At 42.3% G+C, this 27,044-nt stretch overlaps 1 pseudogene; it reads left to right on the top strand.

Moving 5' to 3' along the window:
- The first annotated feature begins 19,322 nt into the window (after positions 1 to 19,322).
- On the top strand, positions 19,323 to 23,968 carry LOC137239381 (probable serine hydrolase; annotated as a pseudogene).
- Positions 23,969 to 27,044: the final 3,076 nt, after the last annotated feature.

Genomic DNA, 27,044 nt, shown 5'->3' on the forward strand with positions numbered 1-27,044 from the left:
TCAAAAATTCTAATTCCCTGGTCGTATTATCCTACTCGACTGGTAACTTTATGACCCCTACCACGGCGGTTTCCTCCCCGTTCGCGGTTCGGATATTTTGGCCCCTGATTGGCACAAACAAGGCCTCTTTACCGCACAGGAGTGCCGCTGAGCCTTTCCCTAAACAGCTGCCACTCGCCCCTGAGTCCAAGAGAGCTAAAACTTCCCTACCTCCTATCGCGGTTTTGGCGAAAAACCTGTTATCGCCTTTTGCAGTCACAATTGTTGAAATTATTTTATTCCTTAAACGTTTGAAATATTTCCCCTTCTCCCTCATCTTTTCTATCTTTTTAAAATTCCTATTTCTCCTATTATTTAGTATTGTTTCACAAAAAATCCTACGTCTTGCTTCTTCATACAATATCTTTCTTTGGTGTAAACTCTTTACTTGGCGTTTTTCCACCGTCCCTTGTGGTTTCCTAACCTCCTCTCTCTGTTCTATTTCTTCTTTCTTGAAAATTTTTAATTCAGGTCTGCCGGGTTGCCTAACTCCTGGCTGGAGACCCCGGTCAACTCCGCCAGCCTCGGGTTTCCCTGTTTGGGCTTAAACACGCAAAAGGACGAATCACTTCCACACGCAAAACAGACCATATTGTGGAACGAGGACGAACATTTATTTGGTTTTTGTGCTTCTGCCAGGTTTTTCACAAAGTGATCCACCTGCATACTGCACGAAAAACAAAACATCAAGTGGAAGGGTGATGCGCAAAAGGAATTGACGGTAGAGTTGGACACGGAAGGACTAACAGAAGGACGAACACTATTGGGATTGGTTGTGGTTTGGTGTTGGGGTAAGGATTGGGATTGGTGTTAGGGTGGGCGCTGAGGCTTCCTATCAAAAGCTTCTAACTTTCTCTCTCCCAGTATATCGGGCTGTTCGAACCCTATCTCATTAACTGGTCTGGACCGGTTCTTATTTTCCCTAATGAGTTTTTCCGCTCTCTTACACTCAGCTTTGAGCTCCGTCAACGAGCCCATTTTAATGGCGAAGATCAGGTTGGCTAGGTACGGTTTAAGATTTCCCCTAACTATGCCAACCAATTCCCTCTCAGGGATTCTCTTCCGCAAACGGAACGTCAGGTTGTGGACTTCGCTATAAAAGTCGTCGAAAGCTTCTGCGGGCTGCTGTTTCCGTTCCATTATTTCACGGATTATTTCATAGTCGGACTCGGCGGACTTGAAGTGACTTAGCAGTTCTGCTTTCAGACCAAAATACCCAAAATCGGGATCATCGGAATGGTCTTCGAGCACCTGCCAATACCACTTCAAGGCCGCCGGAAACCAGACAATGAAAGTCCGTGAATAACTGGTAGTAGGAGATGTTGTGTTGTTCCCGCATTCTCTCTACCCGGAATACGAAGCTTTCGACGCTCATTCCCTTGTTTGCCCATCGAATTTGATGTGCCACTTGTCCAAATCCAATTTTTTCCACCTTGGAGGGTTACCACCGTCTCGCTCGGCAGTCCGATTGGTATTCGGCGTACCGTCACGAGCAGTAGTTTCCCCCCTCTGGTTTTGAGGTTGTGGCGTGGATGCCACAGCGGACCGATGTCCCACCGCGTGACTGGATGCCTCCATCTCTGCCACGCGACCACCAAGATGGTCGACGTTGGTATTGATGCTCCGCACTTCACCCGCCATTTGCACCACCAAATCTTGTTGTTGCGCCATCATCGCCATCATGCGGCTCAGCTGTTCAACATTGGATGTGTGCTCACTGGCGTCGGTGCGAGGAGCATTTAGGCCGCCGTGAACTATTGCTGGTGCGTTTCGCGAATGAACATCGCCCCCCTGTGCACCCACGTTCTCGCTATCGGACATTTGGCACACCAAATCGATTTTCTGCGAGAAGTTCAAACTGTCCCCTGTCTCGTTAAACGACACTCCGTTCGCAAAAGAGACCCCAAGCGGACGTTCAGCGCCAAACGATCCGAAAATCCGCGACGCGCCTCTAAACGGGGAAAAGACTCAAAATTTTACGTGTAATGGATCCAAGGAAAGTAAAACCCCACAACTAACCGAGTAACAAGCGATAGAAAATATGAAAAAGATATGTTAATCTATATATTTTGGTGTTAGGTGATAGAAGAATGAACACAATTTAGCAAGAAAAAAAATTTATATATAAATAAGTTATTTATTGTAAATAATGTGTGTTAATAAATGGATGTGTATTTCAAATATGTGTGTATGTGTGTAAAAATCCAGGCAATGTGTATATGTGTGTATCTTAGAGATAAGAAAGAATTCAGTGAATTGCCTTAAATGTCTATGAACCCAAAACCAAAAATGAAAACTTAAATATTTTTCTGTTTGTGGAATAACTAAATATATAAGCAATGTATTGAGGTTGTATGCATGGACAGGGGATATAAAAAAACCTATCAAACCCTACGATTGAAAATTGCAAAATAAACAAAATTAATAAAGGGAATAACAGGCAATGCCTGTATGTATAAGGCGTGTAAGAAAATTCAATGCTAAGGATGTGTGTGTAAGTATGTATGTGTGTATGTGAGAAAATAACAATTTTCACTATAAATTAAATATATAAAAATTCAAATGCAATATACAAAAATGGCTACTTAAGACCAAGATGGAAATAAGAAGGAAAAAAAAACAACTACAAAAAAAAAAAGCTTGAAGGATATATAAAAAAAATTATTGAAAAATTCCAAACTTTCCGACAGAAACGGGAACTGAACTATTTTTGATAATAATCTTAGTGGTTGGAAAATAGTCAACAACAAAATTTTTTTTTTTTTTTTTATAAAAGGCAGGAATTTAGAAATATCAGACTTAAAGTTTGGATATGAGTTGAACCTGAATTATAATATATGTATAAGTCTTGGTGTGTTTGGTGCTGCCTTGGCGAGGGTCAGTGAAGGCGGTATGTTCGTCCGTATCTAATTACTGTCAAGTCAGTTTTCGTGCTGTCCGTGGAAGTATGGCACTATACGCTCGAGAACTAGTCCCTAAGGGTGGATGCCACACCTCCTTTCCTAACTATCGTGGCGACGACTGCAAACCTCACTTACCGGCAGTGCTGGACTCCCGGTAAGGTAGCTTAAACAGCTCGCCACGACCTCCTGCTAACGTCCGTCGTCTAGCTGAGTATCCTACCAGGTACCACTTAATCAAGTTGCATGAACACGAGGAAGGAACCCTGGCATGAATACTCAACCACTCCCTATACCTTTGTCATGACGACACTTGTCGACCAGGCGAGCCCAATCGGCATTGCCATCATAACGGTCCCTGTCCTGTGAAAAGACGGAAATAGGGATTGGGTTTGAATGGAACTTGGGATAAAGAAAGGAAGAAAAGCTAGAAGAAAGGTGGGAAGATTAAAGAATAGTGAAAAAAAGAGTTACTTGAAAAATGTGTGAAATAAAAAAGATTATCGGGCTATTAGCGTTGGGCGCCATTGTTACGTGGCTGACTGTTTGGGTGGTGAGGAGCGCCGGCAGGCAGGTATGCTTGCGGGCCCAGGCTAGCTCGTCGTCTTGGGCGGGGTATTGCACCACCGACCTCACCCGCAGCCACATAAACAAAAAGAGGGTTCATACCTGCATGTTTATAGAAAGGAGAGAAAAAGCTGAAAAAGATAGAAATAAACGTGAGGGGAAAAGTTAGAAGGGGAAAGCATAAGGGACAGAAAAAGCTGGAGGCCTGTCCTGTCAGGTGGAGTCTACCCTTCCTCTGCAGTGCAACTTGCACCGCACCGTGGGTATTGTGCTGACTCCTATCTAGTTACAGTGCCCCCAAACCTGACATAAGTCTGCCCGTCCGTCAATAAGTCATTTTTCCCTATTACTCACCTTCACCTAACCTTGCCACGCGCAAGCGCAGCACCAACACCAAACCTAAAACTTTAGCCCTGCATTATTGAAAAACCTATGTTTTCATCCATACATTCCTTATAATTTATTAACAATTCAGATATTTCCGAACCTCTACTCAGCTATGTTTCAAACAATCAGCACAGATAACGAAAAGAAAAATGTATTGCTAAACTATGACTCCAAGAAGATTTAAATAGCCTGGATTTAATTTTTCAGTAATTATCCCTAATACTAATGCCCGTATCCTTACTATCGATTGGCTTAAATAAACAAAATTTACAAAGAATCCAAAAACTTAGTCTAAGTTAACTTATAACTAGAAATAATTCAAGTTCAATTTCAATTATAAATTAGATACAGAAGCAGATATGAAATCCTATAATTGCTTAAAAGTACAAATCCCGCTTGATTTCTGACCCTCCTTAATATACAGCTGCTACTAGGGGTCAATTAAAAATCCGAGCGATGCAGATATTCAAATGCTCGCAAGGTCGGCAAGCCAAAGCAAAAAAAAAACAGAAAACGCGAACAGGTGAACCCTATTCCCTGACCTATCTCAATAATCAAAACAAATCCGAAATAAATTTTCTACAAAGCAGAAGTAGGTCATCAAAGTAATAGAAAAAGTATGTAGGTGCAAATGTATGTTTGTGACGTTTTCATGCATGCACATATATTATTCTGATTTCGTTTATCACCAATTCCTCTTCTAATTTTGCAAGACTAGGAATTGACTGGCAATATATGTACATACATTCGTACGTGCATATCTACTTCTCCCAAATTTACAATATTGTAACTCACCCTGTTACTCACTCCGTTTGAGGCGCCTGCATGAAGTTGAGTCCGCGAGCTGTAAAGAGAAAAACACTCAAAGCATATATGCAATGCACATACATTTATACGGCACACTACTTTTTTTCTCAATACTCAGCCAGATCACTCGCTTGTGATCTTGGACATTGAGTTAGTTAGTTTAGCAAAGTGTCGGCGATACGACAAAAATGCCAGCTGGTATATAGGTACGTCCTAGTCTGAAGAATGGACTAGTTTCATCGTTTCTTTCCGGGATGGGTGTGCATTGGAGACCCCAGAGACCCCAAGGGAATGGAAAAAGGGAAAAACAAACAGTTAGTGCAAAAAAAAAAAGGCTGCTACATTAAAGAAAATTAAAGGAACCACATGGGTTCTTGTGCGAATGTGTGGGAGAGTATGGTGAAAAATATAAAATAAAATAAAAACGAAAGTTTGCAAAAAAAGGAGGAAGAAGGAGAAAAAAAGCAAAAGGCACAAAATGTGCAAGAATTCTTTTCAATGGGAAAGGGATGAGAATTTGTGAAAAAAAAATCTTAAAAGGTAAAAAAAATATCTTTAGTTTTATCTCCTGTAAGCCTGCCCCGTAATCAAAAAAATACCTACTTTATTAAAAATATTAATTTCCCTGGATAACTTCGTGGAGTTTATGCCTACTTTTGCCTTTTTATCTAAATTTTAATTCACCCTCCCAGTATACGTGTGTGCAAAAGGAAAGGAAACACTAATAATGTGTGTGCAAAAAAAAAAAGAGTGTAACAATAATTGTGCGACAAAGCAAATGTAACAAAAATAAACATCAATCTCGGGGATTATGTCACTCCTCCAATCGCTGTACGGCTGTCAAGAATTCAGAGTTGTTGTTATGAAGTCCGGTGGCTGAGACAGTGGTGATGTTGTGGTTGTTTTTGTTGGCCTAGAGCCGATTTTGTGGAAGTGTTGGAGTGGTTGTATAGGTTGTGTGTCGCCTATATGAAAATTTGTAATGGTTGTTGCAAGCCTTAAATGACTGATCCCGCCGTCACAAAAAAATCGTAGAAAACGTTCATGCAGTTGTTGCCGCAAGTGGGAAGTGGTGTCCCTTAGTTGTCGGGAGTTGCCGCCGCTAGTGCCGCTTTTGGGCTAACCTTCTTGTTGCAGATGGTGTTGTTGTGATTGTTTTTGTTGTGGCGATATATCGCCGATATGAAGTATGTGGCCGCCAGAAGGAAAATGTGTAGTGGTTGTTGTTGGCGTTGCGCCTCCAATAAAAAATGCTGTCAAAATGGTGTATCGAAGGTGTTGTTGTTGGGTGTTTTGCCGTCGACTAAGAGGCCGAAAGGGTAGTGTTGTTGTAGTTGTTGTTGTGGTGACAATATATTGCCGGTACCAAAATTTGTGGCCGCAGGTGGGAGTTGTTATTGCCAGTGGAAAAGGTGAAATGCTTGTTGTTGGCGTTGCGCCGCTGATGACCAAATAAGGGAATGAAACGATTCGTTGCTGGTGAAAGCAAATGGTGTGCCGTTGAAAGGAAACGTGTGTTGCGTTGTTGTGGAGGCTGTGTGCCGTCGGAACGCTGTGCCCAGTGGATCCTTGCGTTGGCGAGGTGGCCTCGATCCTTGGTTTCCCGGGCAGGTTTTCTGGTCCTCGTCTGGTACTTATCAGGGTACGCGCGTTAACTGGCGGCGCGCACAACAAAAACGATTTAAATCCGCGCACTTTACTTGCACTTTGGTACTTTGGCACTTTTTTTTTCCGGTTTAAGTCGCGCACTTTACTTGCACTTTGGCACTTTCGCTGGGCACAGATAGAATAAAACTTTGTCCGTTGCCTAATATTGTGTCCTTTTATAGCTACCGCCGTGGCAAGGAACGTTACCCATAAACGGAAAATTCCTAGCTATACATGCAAACTTTCTTTTCGGCTTTCCCGTATTTTCCATCTATACAATCAGGCACTCATACACTCACACGCTTACCGCTCCATAAAACGAACACCTACACAGATACATTTGGTTCGTGCCTTGACCGCTCACACAGATGCATTCACACGCTCATAGCCTTGCACAAATACACATCCACATACATAATACCTTGCACAAATGCACATCCAAATACATAATACCGAACAGAACAAACACATAATTACATATCATTCGTCAAGGCTGCTAAGTTGTTAGCAACATGGTGAAATTATATATTATAACAACATGATGCCAAGCGCAACATCTTATTTCCGTTGCAACATTGTGTTCACTGTATGTACAATGTTGTCAATGTTAATGTTATTATGTTAATATTATGTTAATGGCAACATTGCGGCTAAGGCACGGACCTGGACACAAAACACATAAACACATAGACACATATACACGCTGTCACCCATTCACGCCAGTATGGAGACAGGCTGTCGTTACACGTTTTGTGGTCAATGCTCTGCTCCCATAGAGCCAACGTATTTTCAGGTAATTTTATTGAGTATAAATATATAATAATCGCATCCCAATTTGAAACATCTATCTGATGGATTTTTAAGGATGCCAAACAATTATTTATGTCGCGCTGTAAGGTTTTGATTGAGCTGCCGCACTCGCTATCTATCTTTTTTAGATTAAATAAAATTTGTAGTTGTGAGTTTACGAGAATACGTTTATTCTCGTATCTCTCAAATAGGTTTTTCCAGGCTGTTTCTTTACGATGTCCTTTGCCTCACCTTGAGTTTTTTGATTGAGGTGGAACAACTTTTCTACTGAGCTTAGGCGACTGTTGTTTTTGTAGATGGCCGTGAACAGGTCACGAAACGTTGGCCAAGATAGGTAGTCGCCCTTGAATACCTCAGTATCGCAGGCTGGCAGGCGGATACTATGTTCGCGCGTGCGTTCTCCTTCATGTCAAAGCTCACCATCTTTTTCCTGCTTCAATTTCGATTGAAGTTCCGCCATGTTAGACATGCATCGCAGGAATACGTCATATGCCGATTTATGCTTGATCTTGACCGCTGCAATTTTCTTTGCGTCGAGCGTGTCAGAGTCAAGCAACTCTTCGAGGGCGGTATCTGCTTTTTCCCACTTAGCTTGCAACCCTTTTTGCTGTATTGCAAGAGTGTGTATTGTGTGCAGAGCCGCACTTATGTCGTTAAAGTCGGCCTCGAACTCGATTATTCGATCGGCCAACCTGATGTAAGAGTCCATGTTCATGGATGAAAAATTTGTGGACAAATTGAGTGAAGAATATAAATTTGTATGAACCTGTGAGAATCACCCAACCAATAACAATTAAATACGAGAAACTTTTATTTATTGCTTTGAATTTGTTCAATTTTCTGACTTTGCAGATTATTTTGTGCCGTAAAAACAGAGAGCAGGTGGAGCAACACCAATGTCTTTTGCGTGAAAGAGAAAAGTGGGGGCCACTCGCCAATACACTTTCGATTTTTTTTATTATGAAATAAGTGCGCGCGTTGATATGAACTGGACGAAAAGTGTAAAAATTTAATAAAAATCTCGTGCGAAAAGCGACTGTGTGACAAAAATTTATTGGATTATTGCAAATTAAAGTGAAACAAAGGAAAAATGCAAAATTGCCGCAATCGAAATGGCGTGAAAATTTTTTTATATGGTGGTGGGGTTATGTGCACCTCTTCCTTGTGCTGTGTCCGGAGAGCCTTACCGCTGGTGTGGGGACAGACCAGATAGTCAGCAAGAATGTAACCACTTTAGTATTTCGCGTTTGCACTTTTTACTTTTCGACGCCGAATTTTTTTTACACTTTTCGCGGTTAAATGTAATCAGTTACGCGTGTGGCACTCAGACTATAGATTTTACACGGTTTTGTTTATTTTTATTATAAACGAAAAAAATTATGGCAAGAAATATTGCACTTACTTTTGACTTTATTTTGTGGCGATTTGTGTTCCGGTGTGGCAAGTAGCTTGTGGTGTTGCAGTGGGTTCAGCTGGCTTTAGCTTTCTCGGTGGTTTTGCTCGCTGTGTATAAATATAATATACCTTTCACTTTTTGGTGGCCCAACTGAAGAGTGTGTAGTGTATCACCACGCGTGTATATTATGTTTTTATATGGACGTGGACTGTATATAGGCGCTGTGTTTCAAATTCCTAGTGAGATAGGACCAAATGTTCGGCCGGGGTGCGTCTGATCCTTGCGAGAGGTGGGCGCACCGGGTCGATCTCAAAGAACGGGTGTGTTTGAAAATAAATGAGAGAAGACGAGATTTCTCGTTATAATAGCTGTGATTTTATTGGTAGATATTAAATATACAGGAACAAAGATTACCTTTGATAAACGGCAGAGATCGCTGGATCCAGATGCGTATTGTACGGCTGTTGAAATCCAAGAGGCCGGTTGTATGGAAAGCTACAACCGTTGACCCGCAAAATCCTCCGTTATGGAGGGAAAGGTACCCACACATCAACCCCGACATGCATGTGCATAAGTGCTGACAAAAAGCACACATACGCGTGCAAGTACATGCAGGCACATGCATGTGGCGGTGATGGTGTGGGTGGTTATATACAGTCCACATCCATATAAAAACATAATATACACGCGTGCTGATACACTACACACTTTTCAGTTGGGCCACCAAAAAGTGAAAGGTATATTATACTTATACACAGCGAGCAAAACCACCGAGAAAGCTAAATCCAGCTGAAGGCACTGCAACATCACAAGCTACTTGTCACACCGGAACACAAATCGCCACAAAATAAAGTCAAAAGTAAGTGCAATATTTCTTGCCATAATTTTTTTGTTTATAATAAAAATAAACAAAACCGTGTAAAATCTATAGTCTGAGTGCCACACGCGTAAGTGATTACATTTAACCGCGAAAAGTGTAAACATTTTTTCGGTGTCGAAAAGTAAAAAGTGCAAACGCGAAATACTAAAGTGGTTACATTCCTTGTGACTATCTCATCTGTCTCGTCACCAGCGGTAAGGCTCTCCGGACACAGCACAAGGAAGAGGTGCACAGAACCACACCACCATATAAAAAATTTTTCACGCCATTTCGATGGCGGCAATTTTGCAGTTTTCCTTTGTTTCACTTTAATTTGCACTAATCCAATAAATTTTTGTCACACAGTCGCTTTTCGCACAAGATTTTTATAAAATTTTTACACTTTTCGTCCAGTTCATATCAACGCGCGCACTTATTTCATAATAAAAAAAATCGAAAGTGTATTGGCGAGTGGCCCCCACTTTTCTCTTTCACGCAAAAGACATTGGTGTTGCTCCCCCTGCTCTCTGTTTTTACGGCACAAAATAATCTGCAAAGTCAGAAAATTAAACAAATTGAAAGCAATAAATAAAAGTTTCTCGTATTTAATTGTTGTTGGTTGGGTGATTCGCACAGGTTCATACAAATTTATATTCCTCACTCAATTTGTCCACAAATTTTTCATCCATTAACATGGAATCTTACATCAGGTTGGCCGATCGAATAATCGAGTTCGAGGCCGACTTTAGCGACATAAGTGCGGCTCTGCATACAATACACACTCTTGCAATACAGCAAAAAGGGTTGTAAGCTAAGTGGGAAAAAGCAGATACCGCCCTCGAGGAGTTGCTTGACTCTGACACGCTCGATGCATGTTTAACATGGCTGAACTTCAATCGAAATTGAAGCAGGAAAAAGATGGTGAGCTTCGACGTGAAGGAGAACGCGCGCGCGAACATAGTATCCGCCTGCCAGCCTGAGATACTGAGGTATTCAAGGGCGACTACCTATCTTGGCCAACGTTTCGTGACCTGTACACGGCCTAAGCTCAGTAGAAAAGTTGTTCCACCTCAATCAAAAAAGTCAAAGTGAGGCAAAGAACATCGTAAAGAAATGTCCCTTGACAAATGAAGGCTTCGAAACAGCCTGGAAAACCCTATGTGAGGGATACGAGAATAAACGTATTCTCGTAAACTCACAACAACAAATTTTATTTAATCTAAAAAAGATAGATAGCGAGTGCGGCAGCTCAATCAAAACCTTACAGCGCGACATAAATAATTGTTTGGCATCCTTAAAAATCCATCAGATAGATGTTTGAAATTGGGATGCGATTATTACATATTTATGCTCGACAAAATTACCTAAAAATACATTGGCTCTATGGGAGCTGAGCATTGACCACATAACGGACATATCCAAGTGGGAGGATATGGACAAATTCTTGTCAAATCGTTCTCAAACACTTGAAACCGTGTCTGGTTTTACGGGGAATACCACTTTTAAAGGGCAAAAATCAAACGCGTCGCGACAATCAACAGAAACCCCTACGAAAAGACTTGGTGCTTTTCAAACAAAAGTATCCAAGCAAACAACAAAACCAATGTGTAAAATGTGCAAATCTACGGAGCACAGATTACGCAACTGTTCACGTTTTTGCGATTTAACCCCGGTAGAAAGGATTAAATTCGTTAAATCCACAAATGGCTGCCTGAACTGTTTATCCCCAGGACACACAGTGACGAGGTGCACCAGTTCTTACAACTGTTCCAAATTCCACTCTCGTCACCTCGCGCTCCTGCATGCGGACACACTTCAGCAACCGGCGGTGCGCAATCCCTTCAAAGATGCGGATAATACCCCATCAACTTCGGAACAGGCACGGATAAGACAGGAATCTGGACAACCACCTTCCTCTACGAACCAGAACGTCAAATCCTGCCATGCCATTTCCAGCACAAGTATGCTGTTAGGAAATGCTCGCGTACACATTCTCCATAATGGTACCGACTTCTCCGCGCGGGCACTGATTGATTCAGGGTGTGAATGTTCCTTTATAACTGAAAGACTAAAATGTAGAATCAATTTGCCAGCGAGGAAAATGCATGCCCAAGTTTCAGGCATCACAAATGCGGTGTCAGCTCAGGTGAAAGAAGCATCCAACATCGAATTACGTTCACCAGTGGATCTCTGCTTCAGCCTGACTACACCCGTTCTAGGGTTGCGTCTGATCCTTGCGAGAAGTGGGCGCACCGCGTCGATCTCAAAGAACGTGTTCGGCCGGGGTGCGTCTAATCCTGGAGGTAGGTGGGCGCACCGGGTCGATCTCAATGAACGGGTTGGGTTTTGGAATAAAGAAGAAAATTGAAGACGAGAATTTTTCGTTATAATAATACATTCCATTGGGTAGAAGTAAAGTAAACTGGTTACAATATTACCTGAATATATTGTTGAAAACAGTGGAGATCGCTAGCGGCAGATGTTAGCTGGTCGGCTGTTAGAGTCCAAGAGAGCGGTTGTATAGCAAGCTACAACCGTTGACCCGCAAAATCCTCCGTTTTGGAGGGGACAGGCACCCACACATCAACCCCGACATGCATATGCATGAGTGCTGACAAAAAGCACACATACACGTGCATGTACATGCATGCACATGAGAAGTGTGAAGTGAGTGAAGTGAAGTGAACGCGAAAATTTTGCTCGGCAAAAAAGCCCAAATAAAAGTGGTAAACACGCGAGGAAAAAAATACCATCGGTGCAACGTAAGTTGGTATAGGCTGTATCTTTTTATACAGCCCGGTAAAAGACCAAACCTGCGCTGGTAAGCGAATCGATTTACATTTTAAAAATCTTATATTTTCCTATATAACACAAAGAAAAGAGCGCGAAACTGTGACCCACATAATCAGCTGTGTGTGGTGGGTTTAGCCAGCCTTCTCTTCTCTTTGTATCCAATCCTTCGCTCCACAAGCGAGACGAAGCTATATGTGTAAAAGCTTGCATCAAAATCGAAGCAAGCTTTTGACTTCGCGAAGCTTCTCACCACAAGTGAGCTTTTCAAATAAGCTCTTTTAAATTAAACAAAGCCTCTAGCTATAGGGTAAATGAGGCATATATAACATACCATAATATGATAAACACCTAATATTACCTAAAAATTAAAGTAAATTAATAAAATAAAATAAAGTAAAATCAACTAAAATTAGGTAAAATAAAGCAAAAAAATAAAACAAAATATACCATAAAATAATACTTGCCGAAAACTAATAAAAAAAAAATAAGTAAATAAATAAAGAAATAAATAACCAAAAAATACAACTAAATAAATTAAAATCATAAATATAATGAAAAATATAAGTACAAATATAACATAATAATAATATAACTGAAAAGAATAAGAATAAGGGCAATATGAGAACACCACCAATTGTCCCTGTTGAAATAAGCGAAGACAGCAGTATGAACCCATTCGTCAGGAGGTCAAGACTTGGGCAGTCGCCTCCACGTTCCGCTCCACCCATTAGTGCTTCTTCGCAGAGACTGAGCGAATCAGAGCCAGGGGCGGAGGGCGGATCAGACGACGAAAATGCTTTCCAGTGCCTCGGAAAGCTCATTAAGGAGATGAAGGAGTTTGTAGGAAGTGGAAAATGCACCATTAACCAAAACCTTCGGGATTTGGTCAAGGCTATTGCGATCTCCTACGAGCAAGCCACGGATGCGCTCAAGAAGACGAGTAATTCTTGCTGGGAAGTGAAGCAGTCACAGACTACCCCATCTCTGGCACAAAGCGTGCAACAGAAATCTACAAAACGTGGCCGTGAGTGCGCATCCGGGGATACGCCATCGCCGCAGGTGCGACCAAAGAAGAAGAAGAACGCGCAAAAGACCTCAGAAGTCGTGAACGCACCAACGAAGGAAGTAACAGAAGTAGTGAAAGAACCAGAAAAAGGAGAAGCTTGGGCGACGGTTAAAAAGCAAAAGCGCCCGAAGCAGAGATCAGCCCGCCCCGACGCAATCCTGATCAAAACTCAGGCGATTGCTCATACGCGGATATCCTTAAAGCTGTTAAAAATGAAGAGTCACTGAAAGAAATGAACACAATGGTTCGTAAGATCCGCAAGACTCCTAAAGGAGAACTCCTCTTCCAACTCAGTAGGCAGTCGGACAATGACACTGCAAAACTTGAAGCAGCTGTAGGACAAGCTCTCTCAGGGAAAGCCGATGTCAAGTCCCTCAAGGAGGAGTCTCTGTGCGAAATACGCGATATAGACAAAGTAACGACGGTTGAAGAGGTCTGCCAGGCGCTGAACACACAGCTTGCAGGCTTCAATGCTAAGCCGTCTCGTGTGCGATCCTTGCGCAAAGCGTACGGCGGTACGCAGACTGCGACTATGTCTTTACCCACCGAGTTAGTTCGGGAACTTACGAGAAGTGGTAAAGTCCGAATCGGATGGGTCATATGCCGAGTCCGAGCAAAAGTTCAGCCGAAACGATGCTTTAACTGTCTCGAGTTCGGACACATAGCAAGAAACTGCGGCACGGAATCCAATCTCAAAGGCGTTTGCTTTAAGTGCGGGGGCCAAGGGCACGCGGCGAAATCATGCACTAACGGGCTTAAGTGCGCTAGAAGAGGGCTCAGCGGCACAGACCATCACACTGGTGGCTATAAGTGCCCAGTATATAAAGAAGCCGCCCAGAAACAAAGACCTTTATGAGATTATTGCAACTTTATCTTAACCATTGTGAAGCAGTCCAGGACCTTCTGGCACAAACAGTTTTGGAGTTGAAGATTGACTTAGCACTTCTTAGTGAGCCCTACAGAGCGAAGACTGCGAATTGGATACAAGACGAATTGAGCAAGACTGCTATTTGGTCTTGCAGACATAATCCCTTATATGCGGAATTAATACTTAAGGAACGAGGATTCGTATGCGGTAAGATTGATGGCATTTACGTTTACAGTTGCTATATACCACCTAGTACGCCGCTGGACGCGTTCGAAGAAATCGTCGGGAAAATAGCCATGGATGCGACGTTGCGGGAGCGTTTTGTCATCGCGGGAGACTTTAATGCATGGGCTATAGAGTGGGGCTCACAGAGAACATCTCCCAAAGGGAGGGCTCTGCTCGAAGCATTTGCATGCCTTGATGTAGCGCTCCTTAACGTGGGTGGGCAAAACACCTTCTTAAGAAATGGGTTCGGCTCCGTAATCGACATAACGTTTGTCAGCGCCAATCTCTACAGGTTGGCTGAGTGGAAAATCAGTGATTGCAATACCCAAAGCGATCACTCAGCGATTGTGGTGGACATCAACCTCGAGGGGGGAGGGCGGCCCACTATACAGCCACCCCAAAAAAACAGAGGTTGGAATATCAATACTTTCGACCCCGACATATTCAAGCTAATGTTGACAACAGTCGAACATAGAGGAAGTGCTAACGACATGGCGAATAAATTAATTGCGGATATTAGAGCAGAATGCGATGCGTCAATGACTAGAAAGCCCAAGCGCAAACAACATTGTTCCACATTTTGGTGGAACGAGCGCATACACTCCCTAAGGAGAGAGTGTATTCAGGCTAGGAGGCGCTATCAACGAGCCAGAGGGAGACCGGAATTTCTAGAGTGCAGAGCTACCTACAAAAGAGGGCGACTCGCACTTAAGAGAGCAATAAAAGATAGTAAGCGCGAATGCTTTCTCAAGCTTTGCGATGACGTCGAGAATGACCCTTGGGGCACAGCTTATAAATTGGTTTTTAAGAAATTGAAACACAAAGGAGAGGCGATGCCAACATGCCCCTCTTTTCTCAGAAACGTGGTAGATACTTTATTTCCCACGCAAAGGGAGCTAGTGTCTCCCACATCAGCCGCCGTACTATATTCATTTGACGAGGTTACCGTCGTCGAGGTCCTTCAAGCGGTGAATAGACTGCAAGACCGCAAGTCTCCTGGCCCAGACGGGGTACCAAACAGAGCACTCAAACTAGCTCTCACTTATAACACGCCAATATTTGCGGAATTATTTAATGCATGCTTGGCTGAGGGGACATTCATTTCCTACAATATGGAAACGACAAAAGCTGGTCCTGCTGCCAAAGTTTGGTAAAAATACGGCGGAACCATCTAGCTACATGCCCATTTGCCTGCTCGACTCCGCCGGTTAGGTTCTTGAGCGAGTCCTCTATAATCGACTCGAAAAAGAAATTGAAGATGTGGGTGGTATTTCCGATAACCAGTTTGGGTTTAGGAAAGGAAGATCCACCATCCAAGCTGTGAACATGGCGAAGGAAGTGGCCCAAGAAGCCATAAGTGGCACCCGATGGCTCGAAGGCTCTAAGGAATATTGCTTTATCGTTACTTTAGATGTAAAAAATGCCTTCAACACTGCCAATTGGGCAAAAATTCTAGACACGCTGGAGCAGATAGGCATATTCCTTTACCTGCGTAGGATCATACGCAGCTACTTTGAAGGTAGAGTGCTGGAATATGAAACGGCTGCTGGAGTAGAAAAGCTTCACGTCACAGGCGGTGTTCCTCAAGGCTCCGTGCTCGGTCCACTGCTTTGGAATATTATGTACGACGGAGTATTTCGACTCAAGGTACCCAATGGGGTGAAAATTATCGGCTTCGCAGACGATATCGCATTGGTAATCACCGCCAAGCACCTAGGCGAAATATGCGCCAAATCTAATACAAGCATAGCGATGGTTCAATCGTGGCTTACGAAAAATGGACTGCAGCTGGCGGAACAAAAAACAGAGGCTGTACTCATATCAAGTAGGAAAAGGGTGGAGCAGGTCACTATAAGAATCGGCCGCCATGACATCGACACGCTGCCTGCAATAAAATACTTGGGGGTTGTGATAGACAGGAGGTTGTCATTCAAATCCCACTTAGAGTATGCCAATGGAAAGGTAGCAAAAACCGTAGCAGCATTATCTAAGATAATGATAAATGCAAGAGGACCAAAGCAACGACGGCGTCAACTTCTGGCTGGCGTTGTAAAAAGCGTGCAGAACTGGGAGCTCAGGTGGAATGCCTCAACAAATGGTCGCTGGACACACCGATGTATCCCAGATATTAATATATGGATATCTAGAAAGCACGGCGAGGTGGATTTCTACCTCACACAGTTTCTGAGTGGTCACGGATGCTTTAAGGAATATTTGCACCGATTCAATCACGAGCCTAACAACATATGCGATCACTGCGGCGGCGATACAGTAGAAGATGTTTACCATGTATTTTTCGAGTGTCCTAGGTTCTATAGCTCGAGATGCAAACTGTGCAGTATATTTGGAGAGGATTACACTCCTGAAACAATTGTTGGATGCATGCTACAAATCAAGGTAAAATGGTCAGCGGCGTGCGATGTAATAGCGGAAATAATGAAGTGTCTACGAAGCCTTGAAAGGCTACGGCGCAGCAGCGAACATTGAACAGTCGAGTTGTGTGGGTGGATAACAAATTGCTAAGGTGGAGAGGATCGAGCTGAGCACGTATTAGATGCAAGGCCTCCGTACAATAGCGGCGTGAGAATGATAAAATAAGAAAATACCGTAATATATGTAGGTAATGTAATAGCAAACCAGGCGACGGATTGGAGACAAGGCCTCTTCAACCGTTCGAATACTGCCCCAGGTGAAGGAATAAAGCACGGATTGGAGACACGGCCTCTTCAACGGTGCGACCAAAAGCAGTCAACATACACGCAACGACAAACCTACGGATTGGAGACAAGGCCTCTCCAACCGTAGAAACAACGAGTATGAGGGTAAACGTCTCACATGTAATCAGAGTTTATACTCGGATTGGAGAGAAAACCTCTCCAACCGGTGGAAGTACGAGGAAAGCCCCGTTACGTATTGTGGAAAAAAAAAATGAAATGAAAAACGGAAAAACCTATTGAAATAAAAAAAAAAAAATTTAATAAAAAAAAAAAAATTAAAAAAAAAAATTCTATTTATACATATATAATTTATTTACACATATATACATATATAAAAAACAAAACCCTACAATACAAGTAGTCTAACCCACAAGCATGCCACAAGCACTATATGCACAGTGTTTAAGGTAGGCTTGCAAATATTCGTAGAAGTGGTATGCGTCAAGCACATTCAGGTAGTAAGCAGGGCCGCCATACCGCGGCACTATCTAAGTACAGCAACGTGACCCCGACAGACGTACAGCTTAGTGCTCAACCTACCTCCCGACGGAATACTTGACGGTAGTACCGGGGGATAAATGGTACTCAGACGGTAGGAGGTTTAGTGCGGTTAAAGTCCCACATTGACTATGAGGCTTTCGATGCTTCCTCGTAAAAAAAAAAAAAAATACAAAAAAAAAACATGCATGCACATGCATGAGGGTGGTGGTGTGGGTGGTTATAAATTAAGCCGAGTATCGAGTATCGATTTGCAGAGTTGTATTGGGGGGATCGCAATCAGGTGCGGAAAAGTTAAGCATCCTGCCTAAACATGCCGGCCCCCCTTGCGATACGCAACATCGTTTTCCGCCAATGACCTCCGCTGAAACGAGAAAAATGAATATAAGACTTACACACTAAACTTAATATAAATGAGGAGTTCGTCTGCGACGCAAAATGGCCGGGAATCCTTTCCGGCTTGCTTAGCATGCCACTTGAGCTAAGATGAAAAAATTAGCGGTTATGAACAGTTAGAAGTGAATATTTCTTGCCATTGGTTTATACGTAACTATAATATATGGAAGTTCAGAACGTGATATATGTATAATCGATGGCCAGTAAGGCTGGACGAAGAGGCCGAGGTCTCCGTTCCAGAATGGCACCATTTGTTTGTTATTCTTTGTTTTTTTTTTGTTTGTTCCGGATGGAGAGGCCGAGGTCTCCGTTCCAGACTTGCGGTTTTTTTGTTTTTGGTTGGATGAAGAGGCAGAGGTCTCCGGTCCAGACTCGAGGATTTGAGGTTTTTCTGGGCTGGACGAAGAGACCGAGGTCTCCGTTCCAGCGTCTAACTTGTCATATCGCTTTCAAGGCAACTGTGGCATTTTATGGATGTGCGACAGCTCATGACGAATAGCGCAAATCGTAATTAAATTCGAAAGTGTACCAACTGCCGGTGCTTGCATGCAGATTGCGTTCTCCACGACGCGTTCTATCTGCACGTCCCATTCTGAGATTGCATGCAACTCTGTAGTGTATTTCTTGGTTAGCTGACAGCTGGTATGGTGAATTTGTGGTGTGCGAGTATATTATGCATATATGTATTTGCTTGCCCTTGAAAAAAACTAGGTCACTGGGGCAGGATCACACTAGGCCGGTAGAAACAGTTGACTTTTTCCAATTTCGGGATTTTTTCGTGTCGGGATTCTTTTATTTCAGGACTCGGATTGTTTTTGTACAGAGCCCTTATAATGACTGTTTGTGATGTTTGTTGTTGAAAAACAACAAGGCCTGCCCCAGCCAGAAAACAGTGCCCAAAAAACGGAAAGGGTAAAAAACAACAAAAAAAATTTCTTTGTAAAAAAAATGTTAAATTTTTTGTGAAAGGAGAGGTTTGTTTTTGTTTTGTTTTCCTTTTTTTTTGAATTCCTTTGTTGTGTATGACTGGTTGGTATTGCATTAGATGCCCATATTCGACAAAAACACGTCAGTACCGATTCTGATGTTTTGCGGTTTTCGGTACTGCTTTGGTGTAGTTATTGGTATCCGCTTTTTTTTCTTTCTTAATATGACAGCACTAATGAGACTGTCGCTGTTGTGCCGTGGGTTGCCATCTCGTGGAAAATTATGGTGTTTATGGATTATACACGCAAAAAGTATGGGTGATGTGTAATTATAAGGGTTTATGGCAGCCCTGGTTCCTTGACGCTATAGCCGCGTAAGCGGGACTTTAAGGACCCGTTACGGGAAGGTTGTGGTGAGTACATGCCTTCTACTTCGTTGTCAATATTTAAGCAACAACCACCGTGGAACGACGTAAGTATGAGATACTTATAAGGCATTTGGGTATTTGTTCTAATGGTTCTTTTCCTTTTTTTCGTTCTTTTCAGTGTCAAATGGAGCCAATGCAGTTTATTTTAGTGAAGGTGGAGGCTGAGGACGAGGAGCCCATCCAGGTGGTGGCGGATGTGCAATATCCGGAGCGGCGGAAGGGGTCCTTCATTTGTCACGCGCCGGAGGAGCTTGTGCAGCAGGCGGTGGCAGAGGGGTTGCGGTGCGTGAACCCTTGTATCCTCCGTGCTCTGCTGACGCCGATAGCAGTAAAAATATGCGGGAACACCATTGCCTGGTATGGCCAGTTTTACGTCAGCTATGAGGGCGTATTGTGGTTCCGGCGGCCACCCCACGGTTCACCTCCGCGTGGTATGTTCAACTGCCGCGTGTGCAACCGAGCGCTATCGTCGTCGTGGCAACTCTGCCGTTTCTCGTTTCATTGTGTGTAGTTATTGCTGTGGTGGAATATCAAACCGGTACGTGACGTGAAAAAAAATGACATTTCCATTGAAAAAACACACGCGGTAAGTATGTCGTAGGTTAGATTTTATATTTAATTTCATTGTCATATTTTATTTCTTTTTATTAATTAAATTCTCTTTTCTTTTCTTATTTTTTCAGGTGGATGGCGGTGGCATTGCATTTATTGCAACAATACGCAGCATAAATGGTAAAGCGGTGGCCACAACAACACAAACACTAATGGTGTCTGCAGAGAAGAAGATTCCTGGAAAGAAATCTCTTTGGAGGTACCTTGGGGTATTGTAGCTGGCAAATGGTGGGGTCTACAAAATCGTCAACCAGTAATCGCTCTTCACGGTTGGCAAGATAACGCCGGCACTTTTGATCGCCGATGTCCCTTTTTATCTGCACACATTCCAATATTCTGCATTGATTTACCCGGTCATGGCAAGTCCACCCACTATCCCAAGGGTATGCAATATTTTATCTTTTGGGATGGTATTTGCCGTATACGACGCCTGGTACGCCGTTATGGTTGGGAAAAAACACTTCTCATGGGACATTCCTTGGGTGGCGCATTAACTTTCATGTATTCCGCTTGCTATCCAGATGAAGTTAGTAAGCTAATCAATATTGATATAGCCGGACCAACAGTGCGTAATGTTGACGCGGCAGCAGAGAAGATAGGCTGGGCATTAGATAAATTTTAAGATTATGAAACATTACCATTGAGCAAGATGCCCTGTTATGATTCAGTGCGGTGATGGCGCATGCAAATTGTGATATTGGATGTGATGTGGTGGGCATGTTATTCAACATAGTCACTACATGTTGTGGCAGTGCATCGCATCGCATTCCTTGCACAATTGTTTTACTTGCGCACTGGTTGGCACTTCACCGGTAAGCAGCAACCCGAAGAGACCTTCATGTGAAAAGGTTAAGCAATGAATTTGCAAGCGACAAACGGTTGTCGCATTTGTTTAAAAGGTAAATTGTTAATATCGATTTACTTTTACACTGCAACATTTCCAATGCGGCCAATTGAAATCATTGAAAGGTTAAACATATTTAAGTACGATGAAAATTTGCCAACTCTTTTGTGTCAGTCATATCTTTATCGGTTATTAGATGCATATAATTTACAACAATTACCCGAGGCATCTGAACGACGCTTACGTGACTATATTGAAATGGTTGCGGGGGTATTTCTAGTAGTGGCGTTGGTTTATGTGAATTAAGCAATATTTCAATTGATCAAGGTTCTTCAAGCGGAGGAGGAGAACGAGTCAAGGAAGCAGGTGTTACGGCAACAATTTATGAAAATAGCTGCGACACATTTGAGCGCAATAATCTAGAAACAAGTAATCTTACCTTTGTGGAGAAAGGGTGTTTGGGGTGACTAGGGCAGATGATATATTAAATGATATTGCAATTTATTATGGACGAAAGCGTGGTAATGGTAAAAAGAAATAATAGTCTCTATTATTTTGTGTGTGAAAATTGAATGTGTTCTCCCTTTTTTTGTTTTACAGTGGAACCACCGATATCGTATCCCCCGTGGCATGCCCCTGGGCTTGATCGCTTATTTGTCATACGTACATTACTGTATGCGTCAACGGAAATGGACGAAATTATTAAATTGCTCGCTCATACCGAAAGTCTACAATTGGAGGAAGCAGCTTTAACCTCTCTCAGTGAGTGGGTGAGTTTTATAGGATAAATTTACTTTAAGCTGTTTGACTTGAGTTAATGGTGGCGATTTGATAAAGGCAGACAATAACAAAAGGGGGGGAGGGGGCTATTATTCATTTCTCAATACTATATAATGAGTTATTCTACCATTTAACAGAAGAAATAATCAAATATGAATACTTGTCAGTTTTTCTACTCACATCTTAGAATCATATTTGAATTAAAGGTGTTTACTTCAGGTTGTCGAACATTTTTTATTATTTTTCATTCAGCTTTCTCTGAATCTTTTCTGCCTATCTCGGTTGACTGAATAATGACTTTTGTACTTGTTAAAATGGTACGTCTCATTGAAGATCGCATTTTATTCAAATACACACATTGCCAGGCATGAAGTTTAGAACGAATATATTAACATTTGTATTCCTCATCATCGCTTAGTACCTTATTTTGTAAGAGATATGAAGGATAAATGCACCCTAATCGTATTCATAAATGATTAACAAAATGTAACCAATTTGACTCAAAGATGCTCACGAATCTGATCCGAAAAATGACTGTGAAAAGCAGTAATCTATTAATTTTACAATGATGTCAATTATGCATAGGAAGCGTTTCGAGATATGAATCATAAATGATGATCCAAGCATACTCACATTTAAAGTACATTTTTCCCCCGTACATTTAATTTTCGAATAGAAGATACTTGTAACGTTGAACGTTCTAATCAGCTTGGCTTATGATATTGAAATCATTTTGATCAGAATTTAAAAAAAGGAAAATGTTGGCTGGGAGCTTTAACCATTAAAATTTGTTTGTGTTAGTTTACAACCTGGGCAATTTAATTCGCCCCATTTTTCAGATTCCACGAATTTGGATGCTGGTGATAAAGCACCGGTGGCATGATCACTGTTGTTGTGGTAGTAGTTGCCAATGAGGCAGCATTCTTTACCTTCCCAACAGGCACTTCCTGCAAATGGGTTTGGAAATGACGTTAAGTAAGTTTCTGAAAAATAAGCGTTTACAAAACGTCTGGAAGAAAAGTAAGATTAATCGAAAAAAAAAACATTTGGCCGAGTGCGTAGGTGTTCTATGATCCTCGCTCTGGGTGATCGAGTGAACTTGGGTTGATTTTGTGGAAATTAAGAAAGATAATGGGCTGAAAGCCTTTAGGTTCTGTGGCAGATCGGTTCGCCCTTCTGCGGTAGGCTTTTATGATGTCTTCGTTATGGTATGACGAGTGAATGGGAGGGTTTCTGGTGTCCTCGCTCTGGGTGTGCGAGTGACTTGTGCGGTTTTCTGTTCAGGGGGCCCTCGGTTAGTATTGTTAAAGCAAATAGACAAAAAAAATGTTTTTTGTTTGCGAGCTTTTGGTAAGCTCTCCCGCGTCTTCGTGCGTCTCGCTCCTTTTCCCCATTGCCCACCAGTAGTCAGGTTTAGGATTCCCCCCTGTAGACTCGGCACGAGACCGGGGGTAGAGAATAAAAGAAAGAAGATGTAGGATCGCCCTCCGGTAGACTCGCACTATCACGAGACCGGGGGTTGATTATAATTAGGGCCTCGGGAGAAACACAAGCTTAGGGATAGCGGGGCATCACGGCGCGTGGTTGAACGCGTCTTTATGTCCCGCGCTCCCTTTCCCCATTGCCATCAAGTAGTACGTTTTAGGATTCCCCTCCGGTAGACTCGCACCATCACGAAACCGGGGGGTTGATTATAATATATGGCTCGGGAGAAACGCAGGCTTAGGGATAGAGAGACACGAAGACGCCGGTTCCTTAATAGGCTTTCTATGCTATCACAAACCGTGGGCCTCTGATTCTAGGTAGTCGGGGAAATAGAATTTTGGTTTCTGGGGTTTTGTAAGGCGGAATTTGGCCCCTTACCTTTCATCCTCTTTGTCGTGGGACGGAAGGAGTACCAATTTCGTAATTGGTCTGGTGGTTTGTCCCCTTGTCGTATCCAGTTCGACGACTCGAACTCGGTTATCGGGGCCATAGTGAAGATGGGCTACCCGACCTAGTCTCCATTCGTTGGGTGGTAGATTATCCTCCTCAATGACGACTAGGTCCCCCGGTTTGAGATTTGATTGTGGATGCTTCCACTTAACGCGCTTCTGCAATTCGGTGAGATACTCAGTCTTCTTTAATGCAGCGCCTTAAGTTTCTCCCATCGATTGACGAGTGAAGCGCGATTCTCGCTGACGTCGATCTCGGGTGGTGCTAATAGGTGCCCTCCAACGAGGGAATGTCCTGGCGTAAGTAGCTCCAAGTTAGACGGCTCTTTGGAGAAAGGGCTTAACGGTCGAGAGTTGAGACAGGACTCGATTCGACAAAGTAGGTTGCTGAATTCTCAAAGGTAAATTTGTGATCCAAAGCGATCTTTTTGAAGTGGTTCTTGAAGCTTTTGACCCCTGCCTCCCATAGCCCGCCCATGTGAGGAGCTCCTGGTGGTATGAAATGCCATGTCAGGTTTTGGTGACTGTACTTGGATAGAGTTTGGTTGCGAGCGTCCGCCAGGAAAGCTTTGAGTTCCGAGCCGAGAGCTCTGGAGGCTCCGACAAAGTTGGTTCCGTTGTCGGAGTAGATGTTCTTTGGACATCCTCGCCGAGCAACAAACCTATCGAAAGCTGCCAGGAATGCGGCAGTGCTGAGGTCACTAGTGGCTTCCAGATGAATCGCTCGTGTGGAAAAGCACACGAAAAGGCAGACATAGCCTTTGGATAGTCGACACCCTCTACCGCGGTAACTTTTGATGTCAAAGGGTCCGGCGAAGTCGACTCCAGTATTCGTGAATGCACGGCTAAATGTCGTGCGTTCGCGAGGGAGAATACCCATAAGTTGGGTCTAAGCATGCTTTCGGTGTATAGTGCAAACTTTGCAATTATGAATGGTTGCCCTAATCATGGTTTTGATGTTAGGTATCCAGTATTGGGTGCGTATCAGACGTAACATGAGTTGGTTTTCCCCATGCAGACTTTGTTGATGAAACATGAGGACTGTCAGACGGGATAACCTGCAGTTGTATGGGAGGAGGATTGGGTGGCGTTAATTAAAAGCTAAGTCCTGTGACGCCCCGAGTCGCCCTCCTACCCGAATGATGCCATCTTGGTCTAAGTAGGGATTAAGTGAGAGCATTGCACTTTTCCCTGCAATTAGTCTTCCGGCCTTTAGATCATTATATTCTGAACTATAATGGTGTTTCTGATAGATTTTAATTAAAAGCTGACAAAAAGCACACATACACGTGCATATACATGCATGCACATGCATGAGGGTGATGATGTGGGTGGTTATAAATTAAGTCGAGTATCGATTTGCAGAGTTGTATTGGGGGGGACCGCAATCAGGTGCGGAAAAGTTAGGCATCCTGCTTAAACAGAACGGGTGTGTGTGAAAATAAATAAGAGAAGACGAGATTTCTCGTTGTAATGGCTGTGATTTTATTGGTATATATTAAATATACTGGAACTAAGATTACCTTTGATAAACGGCAGAGATTGCTGGCGGCAGATGCGCACTGTACGACTGTTGAAATCCAAGAGGCCGGTTGTATAGAAAGCTACAACCGTTGACCCGCAAAATCCTCCGTTTTGGAGGGGAAAGGCACCCACACATCAACCCCGACATGCATGTGAATAAGTGCTGACAAAAATCACACATACGCGTGCAAGTATATGCAGGCACATGCATGTGGCGGTGATGGTGTGGGTGGTTATAAATTAAGTCGAGTATCGATTTGCAGAGTTGCATTGTGGGGATCGCAATCAAATGCGGAAAAGTTAGGCATCCTGCCTAAACACAAATTTAAATCATAATGAAATACGGATATAATAAAATTTTTCTAATCTAAAACAATTTTCTACAAAATTCAAATTATAATAAAATGCGGAAATAATACAAATTTACAAAACAAAATTTTCTACAAAGTCCGAATTATAATAAAATGCGGAAATAATACAAATTTACAAAGCACAATTTTCCACAAAATCCATGTTATAATAAAATGCGGAAATAATACAAAATACAATTTTCTACAAAATCTGAGTTATAATAAAAGACGGAAATAATAAAAATGTATAAATAAACTTTTCTCATAAAATTGGAGATAATAAATTCTTCTATAACGGCACGCAAAAACCCACGCAACACATATAACGGGATCAAAACTATACCACAGCCAGCAGCAGCGAACACCATCAGTAGCGAAAACCAGAGGCAGCGACCATCATAGCAGCAGCATTAACATCAGCGGCAGCGTCCATCATAGCGGCAGCACTAACACCGGCAGCAGCAGTGAAGCAAAAACATAACTATACGTATATCTATTTATATATTAATGAAACATTTTTCCTATGGTTTTTTTTTAAATACATATATGTATAATAAAAACTACAATTTTTATTAAATGCGTATGTCCGCATTAAATATTAAATAAAATACTTTGGATTTTTTTGATTGTAACGGTGCGTCCGTTTAAATAAAATATTTTGGATTTTTGATTACAACGGTGCGTCGGTTTATATAAAACACTTGAATTTTTTTTACTAAACCGGTGCGCCCGTCTAAATTTAACCACTAATACTACCTCAGTTTTCAACAATTTTAAAATTTTCGAACCATTTTATAAATTTCAACATCTTCAGATCTCCATTTTAATTTTTTTCTCAAGTTTCAATTCATTTAACAAATTTTTCAAAATTTTCAAATTTGTAATTTCAAAATTTCTCAACTCATTTTACAAATTCTCATATTTTCAAGCTTCCACTTTTCAAATTTTCAAATCACTTCACAACTCTCCCATTTAAAATTTGATATTTCTGAATTTCCATTTTTCAAATTTTCATTTTACTTCAGGTATAATTTTTTTAATACGTCCATTTTCCAACAAAATATTAATTTTCAGTATTATATGGTGAACTAGATAAGCAGTTTGCATGTAACATATACATTTTGATTTTTTTTTTCATTATAAACGGTGGTTCCGTGAAAAACCAATTGAGATTTTTTTGATATAAAACGGTGTTTCCGTGAAAAATCAATTGAGTTTTTTTTAAATAAAGCGGTGCGTCCGTGATTACCACATACTTATATAATTTTGAACTAGGTAGGTAGGTAGGTTGAACTGGCCGGTCCATGAGGACCTCACATAGACTGATTGAGTCCGTAGTGTTACCAGAAGTTTGTTTTAACGACCAAACTGAAAAACCCTATCAAAAACCAGGACCTATGTTATAAAATAACTCCGTCCTCTTGGCAAATACTAGAAGCTTCCTAGGACTTAAGCCACTTGCTGCTTCTAGATCTGACAGCTGTATCACTCCTAATAGCTGGAGTCTTAGCCTGGCAAGTGCAGGGCACGAGCACAGAACGTGCTCGATCGTTTCCTCCTCCAACCCGCACTTCCTACACCTGCTATCACTGACCAAGCCTAATTTAAAGGCATGTGACGCCAGAAGGCAGTGTCCAGTCAGAATACCCGTCATGAGTCTACAGTCCCCTC

The sequence above is a fragment of the Eurosta solidaginis genome, chromosome 1 (assembly GCF_040869045.1).
Source record: "Eurosta solidaginis isolate ZX-2024a chromosome 1, ASM4086904v1, whole genome shotgun sequence".
NCBI lineage: Eukaryota > Metazoa > Arthropoda > Insecta > Diptera > Tephritidae > Eurosta > Eurosta solidaginis.